General features: G+C 39.8%; 1 protein-coding gene across 2 annotated transcripts in view; it reads left to right on the top strand.

Moving 5' to 3' along the window:
- Nucleotides 1-6,820: 6,820 nt before the first annotated feature.
- LOC112455435 (discoidin domain-containing receptor tyrosine kinase B-like) overlaps nucleotides 6,821-9,157 on the top strand; it is a 78,924-nt gene continuing 76,587 nt past the window's right edge. Inside the window, exon 1 of one of the 2 annotated variants that reach the window (XM_025017338.1) lies at nucleotides 6,821-7,292. The gene's annotated coding sequence lies outside the window, so the exon portion shown is untranslated. The remainder of the gene's footprint in view (nucleotides 7,293-9,157) is intronic. The other variant, XM_025017337.1, reaches the window with a different exon arrangement.

Here is a 9,157-nt window from a genome sequence, read left to right as displayed (position 1 = left end):
CGGCCAACGTGGACGGCAGAATGTAAAATGCGGAAGAATCGCTCGTTGGGAAAGAGAGATCGAACAGAAACGAGGTCGGGGAAAAAAATTGAACCCGCGGGATTTCATTGGCGCGCTACCTACTGCCACGGTCAGTTTCTGCCGAGCTATCCCCAGCGAGGATACGAGTGAAAATCAAGAATTCGCGCGCATCAGGTCGGCAGCAACAACGCGGCGTGGCTATTACCGTTGCGCGAGCGACGATGAAACATTTATAAGAGCGCTCCGGATACTAATGATAAAAATTGATCTGCGTAACTCGGGATATATAGGTGATCGGATGCCAGAAAATGTGTACATTACAGTAGGTTACGCTTCCACGGCTGGATGGACGTATCAATTTCGAGAGCACTTCGCGACGTAAACGCGGTTTTGCATGGAAACTGCGCCCGTTCGGAACGCAAATGTAAGCCGGGAGAGAAAAGCGCATGTTGGTGCGAAATAATGAATCGATCGTATACGATCGTACGATTCTAGCGCACTTTAATTTCAATCTGAAATTGAAGTAATATACGGATCGCGCGATCGACCGTCTCAACAAGCTGAGATCTTTTCGCGCAAAACATTCAGTGAATCCTAGCGCGCAGAATCATATTCTGTATCTCTTAGATCGTAGAACTTCCACCGTGTACCTCCCGGTTTATATTTCTCTGTAATTCACTGCATACAGTACGTGATATGCATATCCCATTCAACGACACAGCCAGCCTTATTAAAGCTTTTGCTAGCGTGGATAAACTCGCGGTAAGCAATTTTTATGCAAATACGAGAACTTTTCTATGTTCTAGTACGTCATATTAAACTCGTTATTTTTAATATTGGATTTTCAACTTCGTATTCAATTTTTGACGGCCCGAAAAATGTTCGGATTAAACAAGTTTAATAAAAATTGAAATAGAAATTTCGCTTTTTGTACATTTGTACATTATGCGTCATGGGAACTGCGAGGATAATTCCGCGAGAAAGTAACAAGGAGAAAATGTATCTGACACGAGTAGCTGATCAAGAATTAAACCGCGATAAAAAAAAAAAGGAAGAATAGAACAAGTCCAGTCAAACTGCCAATATCTTTCTGCAGATTTGTGGGTGCCGAGGGCCTCTTCTACTTTGCCTCTTCGCCGAGATATCACGGCAACTTTTCACCAACCATACCTGCTGGCGATAAATAACGCGAGCGCGCATTATTCGTCGACTTTCTCGGTCGTCTAGATCAAGCCTAACGCGCACGGGATTCTGCAAAAACTTACGTAGAATTTAGTATCAGTCTTATATGATTTATCAGAGGAATGGAACGAGTATTTTTTTCTTCTAAGTAGAACGAAGGACGCGGCACTTTTGCATTTAAGTTCTAAAAGTATCCCAGCATCTATTTTAAAAAAGCAGGAGTTTTTTTAAATTTAATTATTATTGACAGAATTGAAAGAAAGATGAATTTTTGTAGACATTCAATTCTATTATTTGATATCTGATTGTAATCTGCTGTTATAAATGTGTAAGAGGACGGTGTAATATTTTTATTATATTTTTATTATATTTCGCGAATATTAATATCAATGTAACTTTTACAAAAAAACTTCCTATTGGCTTTGCCAATTACACTCAGACATATTGCTTTGTGTTCTATCGCAATACGATTTTTCCAACAAACAATGACGAAAATTACTAGCGCCGAAAATGTTGGCTTGTCCATAGGAACTAATCTAAAATCGATATTAGCCAAAAGCCGTTAATTCCGAAAGCCATAAACAGCCCAAGAGCTTCAGCGACCCTAGTCACATAACCCGGCATTTATTACGAAAGATTCTGGAAATCCATCGAGCGCTAAGGGGCAGCTCGTACCTCGGCATAGGCTAACACAGTGGTTACTTCGGACCGTACGAGAGGCATCCATTAACTAAGCCTGTAATCCCTTCAGTTAAGTTAGCACATGGTGCGACGGACTATCGTCCATCGTCCTCACACCAGCACGTAAACCCCTCCTGCCTTACGACCGATCTTACCCTCTCTATTTCCTTCGGCTTCTTTGTAAATACATGATACACTCATTGCCAGGGATTTCCTTATCCTTATCCCATTCTTTATGGGCTGGACCGTGTGAAGTGTTCTCTATTTATCTAAATCAGCACACCTTCGACTATCTTTCGAAATAAATGGTAAAAAATGCGACGTTACTACGACTGTTTTTCAAGAAAGGTAAATTTCGCGGAAATCCAAGAGCTTGTGCGAGCACCGGTAACTCATCAGCTCACGTCATTCCTACGCCTGACAGGAACGAGGATCCCGGATAAAAGAGAAAATTGTTTAGCATCGCGCTCGAATCCGCTAGGGGTTAAGGAAACAAATTAAATTTGTTCGACAGGATTAAAAAAAGACCAAATATCGTTGCTCCAGTTTAGCTCCAATGGCGAAAAATATTACAATACGCAATTTCGGAATCGCTTTATGTTGCGAAAATACATTCATTCGTCGATCGTATAAGTAGTTTTTGTCAAGTTTCTATCACGCATTATTAATATAATTAATATTTTACCGGATACTAGCAACGCGACGCCATAACAAGGCTTAACGACTGCCTATACTCTTAATGACGAAGTATAGTGTCACATTCTCGTAGTAAATAAGCCAACGATAGGTAAGATGAGCCGCTTTGCTATCGGATGAGAAATTATTTGCGAGGACACACTCCCGATGTGTGCACATCTCATCCGAACGGCAAACAAAATAGGGAACAAATCATGAGGGCAACGAAATATTTCAACAATTTATATGTTAATCTCATTAACAATTCAGGAATGTTTCACCACTTCATATTACGAATGGTATTAAAAGCTTTGATACCAACCGCTTGCCTGTATCTGCCGCTTGAATTAATTATCACGCAATTTATTAAGAGGATTTACGCGATATGTCGAAGTCACCCCGACGTCCTGATTAATTTTGCATTATCAATTAAAAAATAATTGCCGTGGATTATGTAGAGGCTCATTATTGCGCCACTTTAGATCGATAAAGGGCTACACTCTGTACACCCATCGCATGCCGGTGACAAGAATTTGCATAATATTTTGAAATTAATCGACTTTCCTGCTAATTTTCAATGTCAGATCATAAACCAATATCAGCCCTTTGTTACTGACGGCATCATCTAATATCGATAATGACTACCTCATCATTTACGAACATTTCGTTACATCAATGAAATAATTTGCCATGTCATCTTGTCGTTATACGACATAAATATATTACCATAGCTACTAATTACTACACGGAGAAAATTTTATAGTAAATATTACTATGGTGTCGCACTAGCTGCGGACCATCGAGGAATTTTAAGTTAAATTACTATGTTTATGGTAAAAATTACGTTATTTTATCGTTTTTAAAACAATAATTATAGTATTTTAACTTGAAATTCCTCGATGGTCCGCAGCTAGTGCGACACCATAGTAATATTTACTATAAAATTTTCTCCGTGTAGTTATATAACACGGGTTTATAACATTTATGTATATCTCACACAAGTAAATTAAAAATATTATTAACACAATGCGCTGCATTTAATTAAAAAAGTTTATAATAGCAGCTACTACAAGATGACATAATCGACTTATCAGATTGTTATGCAATTATTTATGCGTTATTTTTAACATCGCTGCTCTTCTCTGTGTTTTTAGTTATTTAATTTTTAAATCTTTTATAACCGACCAAAAAAGAATATAGATTTTGCTACGATTTTTTGACGTTTTAATATTCTCGTGTTTAGCGACGAGATCCAATTGCGTCGTAAAGCATTTAGCCGGCGGCTTGTACGACCCCGCGGCATTACGTACAATTTTCTTCGCATTATACGTAATTGACCGGCTGATGTCAGTGCGTCCCGTCTCTTTCCGTCGTGTATCGACCTCGGAATTATAGGGCGATTATACGGTGCACCCATATTGCTAGCACGATTTAGGGCCGTGCCCTTCGTTTGTTGGTTTTGATGGTGGAGCCAAATTACTACTACGAGTCGATGGACGTCGCGGTCGTTTCAACTGATAAATAATGCATGATAATGTAGCGCTTACTTAGCAATTGAATATTTTTCTTATCAGGATAGAAAATTCACCGTTTAAAACTTTCGGAAGCAATTGGTTCGGTAAATAATTTATAGGTGTTATAGATAGCTTAAATGATATATAATAAAGACACGGTATCGTTTAAAACTTGAACAAATTTATTTATTTTTGTCCGTTGATTACGAACGGAGACACTCTAAATAATTCAATTGGCCGGCGAATAAAAGTTATCTGAACGTATCTGCGCGCTTTATGTCACGCATACATACAGCTCATATCAGCGTCTAGCCATTGCTGGAAATCGCGTGTTTATGAACGATTTATCATTAACCCCTGAGACAAGAGAGAGAAAGCAAAAAGAATGTATTTGAAGGACAAATACTCTCCACCTAGCTTATATAATCTTAATTAATGAAAAGTACGCTATATATTTTTTTTACGGTGCTATACATAACGATAATGTCAATATAAAAGATTTAAGACAAGAAAATGAAAAAGACTCATTAGTCATAATATTGTTTCGTGATTTCGTCTGTGTATAATTCGAGAAATCTTGAGCGTTATAAATGAGAGAACAAAATTAACTCGAATCGTATGAAAATCGATAGCCCAGCGTAATAATAATGCGATTCGACTTGTTATTCTGATGCATTATTGACTGAAGAATACGTATTAATTGAAGAAAACCGTGAGTCGCTACTTTTACTCCTTTCAGTAAAATACGTAATTAAAAACGACGGTCCTCACAAAGCCGAGTTAAATCTTACGAGAGGTGTGACAAAGTAATTCTTTACTTTCTGCTTATTCATTCACCCCCCTGATTACATTGTATACTTGCATGCCCGCGCGCGTGGTGCGATATTACTAGTAAAATCTAATTAATCGAGTAAGAATATTCGCGTGTGAGGGGCTTGTCTGAGAAACGGGATCGCTGGTATAACGGCATTGCGATTGAACGCGCACAGCGTTGAAAGCCGGCGAAAATAAAGCGTATGGTAAACACGATCGCGAACAAAGCATTGCAGTATCGTTCTCGCATATATCTACATCCATTTTAATCGGCGTGCCGTAACGCAAAACGAACGCAGAGCGCGCGTTTGGGTTATTGCAAGGTTATTTTGGCGTCTCGCATGGATACGGCCAATGTTAGCGGATCGGCAATCGGCAGATGAAACTGCAGCGTGCGCAATCCTGTCGATATATTCTTCTTCATAACGATTGGGAATCAAGCGGATAACATACCCAATACCAACAACCCCCCCGAAAAAGGGGAAAGAGATGGATGGAATGCAAAATCAAGTCGTATAAGCCAGAGTATATGTATAAAGTTGCCCTTTTAAAAATTTATAAGTAAAATAAGCATTATTATGAACCGAGCTGTACAAAGAAATGATTCCAGATTTTAGGGGATAAATCTTTAATATATATGGGAGTTAAAAAGTTATATAGAAGATTAAATTTAAAAAAGAAAGCTTTAAGCGAACGTCGCAAAGGACCTTTGGAGAAGAAAGGGCCACTGTAATACAAAATCATAATTTCGACATCCCCGCAGCAACATTAGTAAATCTACACACGGCTTGTGTTTACCGTTGTTAGCCACGTCCAGCATTGAATTCGTCCTTGATAGACGATTATCGTCACCATGCATCGATCGACAATCGTAACGAACGAACTCTGGCATTAGTGGACCATTCAGCGCTACGCATATTTGGGATCAATCGATTACGGTATATACTTTTTTAGAACGCATTTGAAATAAAATGAAATTAGATTATAAGTACAAACTGTTACAAATATATTTTGCAGTAGTAAACATTTTGCATAAAATTTTAACGTTCTGATATAAATCGAAATAATTGACTCGATTCGATACCGCGGCGATGCTTAGTACTATTACCGGTGTAAAATATCGTGTATTTCAAATAAATTTTAAATATCCCCTATAGTGTATAACAACATTTTATTGTCAGTCACAGTTTTTCAATATTTCATAACAAATGTCAACATAAACCGAAACTTATTACAATAACTGAATAATGAAACAAAAAATATTATTACACAGAATCGACAAATTCTTGTGCATTTTAACACGTAGCAGAAAAGATCAATACTAATTTGCATACACATATTCCTCTCCGATACGTAAGGCAAATTGTTTGACGTCAGCTAATCGCATAACATAAGAAACAATAAAAAGAAAAAGTAACACATCTCGCAAGTAAATTCGAAAGTGTCTCGAAAATTCTGCAGTAATCGCGTCAGGTAATCGAGACGCGAGAAATACAATTTTGCGAAGAATACGGAACGCAGATAGCGGAATGCAACGGCTTATCGTTGGTCGTTATCTGGCACAGGAAAACCAGAAGCGTCAATGGCAAGGCGTGAAAGAATCGATAGAAAGCAATGGGCATTTTCGTCGGAAATCGTATCGGAGTATCGGAGCGTACCCCGCGTTAGTAGCTACCGTGCGTGCCTGGTCAGCCACCCGACCGAATCGCTTACGCGGGGTATTAACCCTTTTTGCTCCGACGCGGCCGCGCGGCAGCCGCCTCGGCAAAGCTTATCCTGACGCTTACCACTCGCAGTAGTCACCGGCCGGCTAGACGATACAAGCGTCAAGTCAGCCCGCCTCGGCTTGGCGCGATGCGCGTACAGCCTGACTATACCTCTCGTCGCACTCCTCGTCCTTCGATTCACCTGTCTGACGCCAAGCGTCCGTCCCTACTACGTTCCACGGTGCTCCCCCCCTCCTCGCCCTAGTCCTGCCCCCTCCACCGAAATCGATGCTACTCGCGGATCGCGAGTTCAGTCTGCGACTGGCAACCGCGCGTGTAACATCGTTCCTTCCTTGTCCCTCTCTCTCTCGCTCTCGCTCTCTCCCGCCCCCTTCTGCTCGTCGCATGTTGTATCGTGCGAGTTCTTGAGTTATACGTCGGGAGAAAGAGCGAGGATTGTTCAGCGTAAGATAGATTTCCGGTGCACCGGTTAAGGACGGTTTTCGCGAGGGGAAAAAACGTGAGATAAAGGTGAGATAAAAGATGAGAGCCGATGTCGTGTCGGTGACGATCTTCCATCGCCAGATGCGTCACCGTTGCGCGCTATCGGAGCGATCTTGAGGCGATCGGATGTGCAGCGTCGCGAAGGATAACGACTCAGGACGGGCTGTACTTTTACGTCAGCAGAACTGCTGATTCGGTGAGTAAAAAGTCGATGAAAGTCTTTCCAAGTTTCGAGAGACGCGTAATGCGTATTTGAAACGTACAAGTTATAATAGAACTAATTACAAATGTAAAACAGTGATCAAGGGCAACCGGTATCGCCACCAGATAGAATATCTCGATACCGGAGTAGTATCTTATGTCAAACGTATCACTTCTATCAAAGTTCAATTTTATATTTTGCCGTATAAACGTTATGAATTATCTGCGAATTTCTTTTACTTAGGATACAATATTTTCGCTATTTAGAATTGTACGCTCTGAGAATTGTACGCTGATTACTATACTCTCAGCGTTTTCGTTTCCAGATATATTTCTCTCTAAATAAAATAAACTCCATAATTTGAAAAGAAAATTGTAAGAAACTTGCAAAAGACGAATATGCTTTGCCGTAGCAAATACCGTAGCTTTACTTGCGCAGATTAGCATAAAGCATATAACAATTACCAATAAAAGGCAAATTGTTGCATTATCCGTCGCAAGTAGGCGAATGCGTGATTGGTCAGCCCGGTCAGTTTTACCGTTTCAGTGACAGTTTCCATTAGGGCGAACCGTAATATTCCAACAAGTTTACCCATGGTGGTTTCTCTCGCACGTTCCACCGCAAGAAATTTCATTCCTCTCTTCTCTCCCTTCCCTCCCCACTCTGTATAAGCCGACATTCTCTTTCCTTTGCCCGTGATCTCCATACCACGGGTCCACGAGTACGATACGGTCGTACGAGTGCGATACGGACATACGCGACTCGCCGGAACTTTGTTAATTAATTGCTTCGGAAATATAATCCACGTCGAGTGTAACTAATCAGCGAGAAACTCGGTCGGACGTTGACGGGCATGTTTGCTGCACCTATCACGTAGCGGGATGGAAATGTAATTTGCCAGGATAGAGTTAGCCCCGTTGAATGCCGCGGCCAACCTTCAGCCGCCTGTTTTCCCTCCCCCTTCTCGGTGCCAGTCCCGCTTCGAGCCAGAACCTCGCAGAGCGTGCCGCTCATTGATCGCTATTCTGGATTTCGCATGTAAGGATCCAACGGAGCAGTCCGTTACCGAAGCACGCGTCGTTCGCCTATCGGCTGTGTTTCGATGAGGGTGCGCTAATCGTCTGGGTAAACGTATTACAATGCAGATACGCGGCGTGACTCTGCACTGACCTGACAAGCACTTAAAAAATTTCTCCCAGACAAACAAGTTATATAAGATCATCCTGTACATGACGAGTCTGTACTTTTTACGTATGAAGTTGTTGATCGACTTAAGATGACTTTTTAACAAAAATACCGAGAAATGTTACAAAATGTCTTTGTCAAACAACCTTAAAATACAAGTCCGTCTAAATAAAATTCAATTAAAATTTGACAAAGAGTAAGTAAACTATATTTGTCTGAAAGTTTACTTTTCAAAAAGTCACAATTCTCAATCGTTCACAACTCAAAAACTATTAACGTCTATTTTCTTCTAAAAGAAATCTTTTCTTTAAAAAGATTAGCTTTAAGTTAATTATCAAATATGTGAAAAGTGGCATATGCCATATGGAGAAAATTTTGTATTTTGTTTTATTATACTGTACATTGATATAAACGAAAATTTATTAATATAAACACAGAATAGCGAAACCCCAATTAATAACAGAATAATTTAAATTTGACTAATATTTAATTTAAGAATAATTTGTTGCAAATCTTGAAATTCTAAATTAAAGTTTGTTTATGACCTGGAAAAAATCCCTATAATATATGACGTAAAGGGATGATTAAAATTGCCAACTGTTGCGAATCTGTTATGATTCTCATAAATCCAACCGGGTATATGTGTTAGTATTCATTTAATATTCAACATCGCA

This window comes from Temnothorax curvispinosus, unplaced genomic scaffold, assembly GCF_003070985.1.
Source record: "Temnothorax curvispinosus isolate PA1 unplaced genomic scaffold, ASM307098v1 QBEX01006086.1, whole genome shotgun sequence".
Taxonomy (NCBI): Eukaryota; Metazoa; Arthropoda; class Insecta; order Hymenoptera; family Formicidae; genus Temnothorax; species Temnothorax curvispinosus.
Note: the sequence above shows the minus strand (reverse complement) of the source record. Positions and strands in the feature narration are given on the sequence as shown.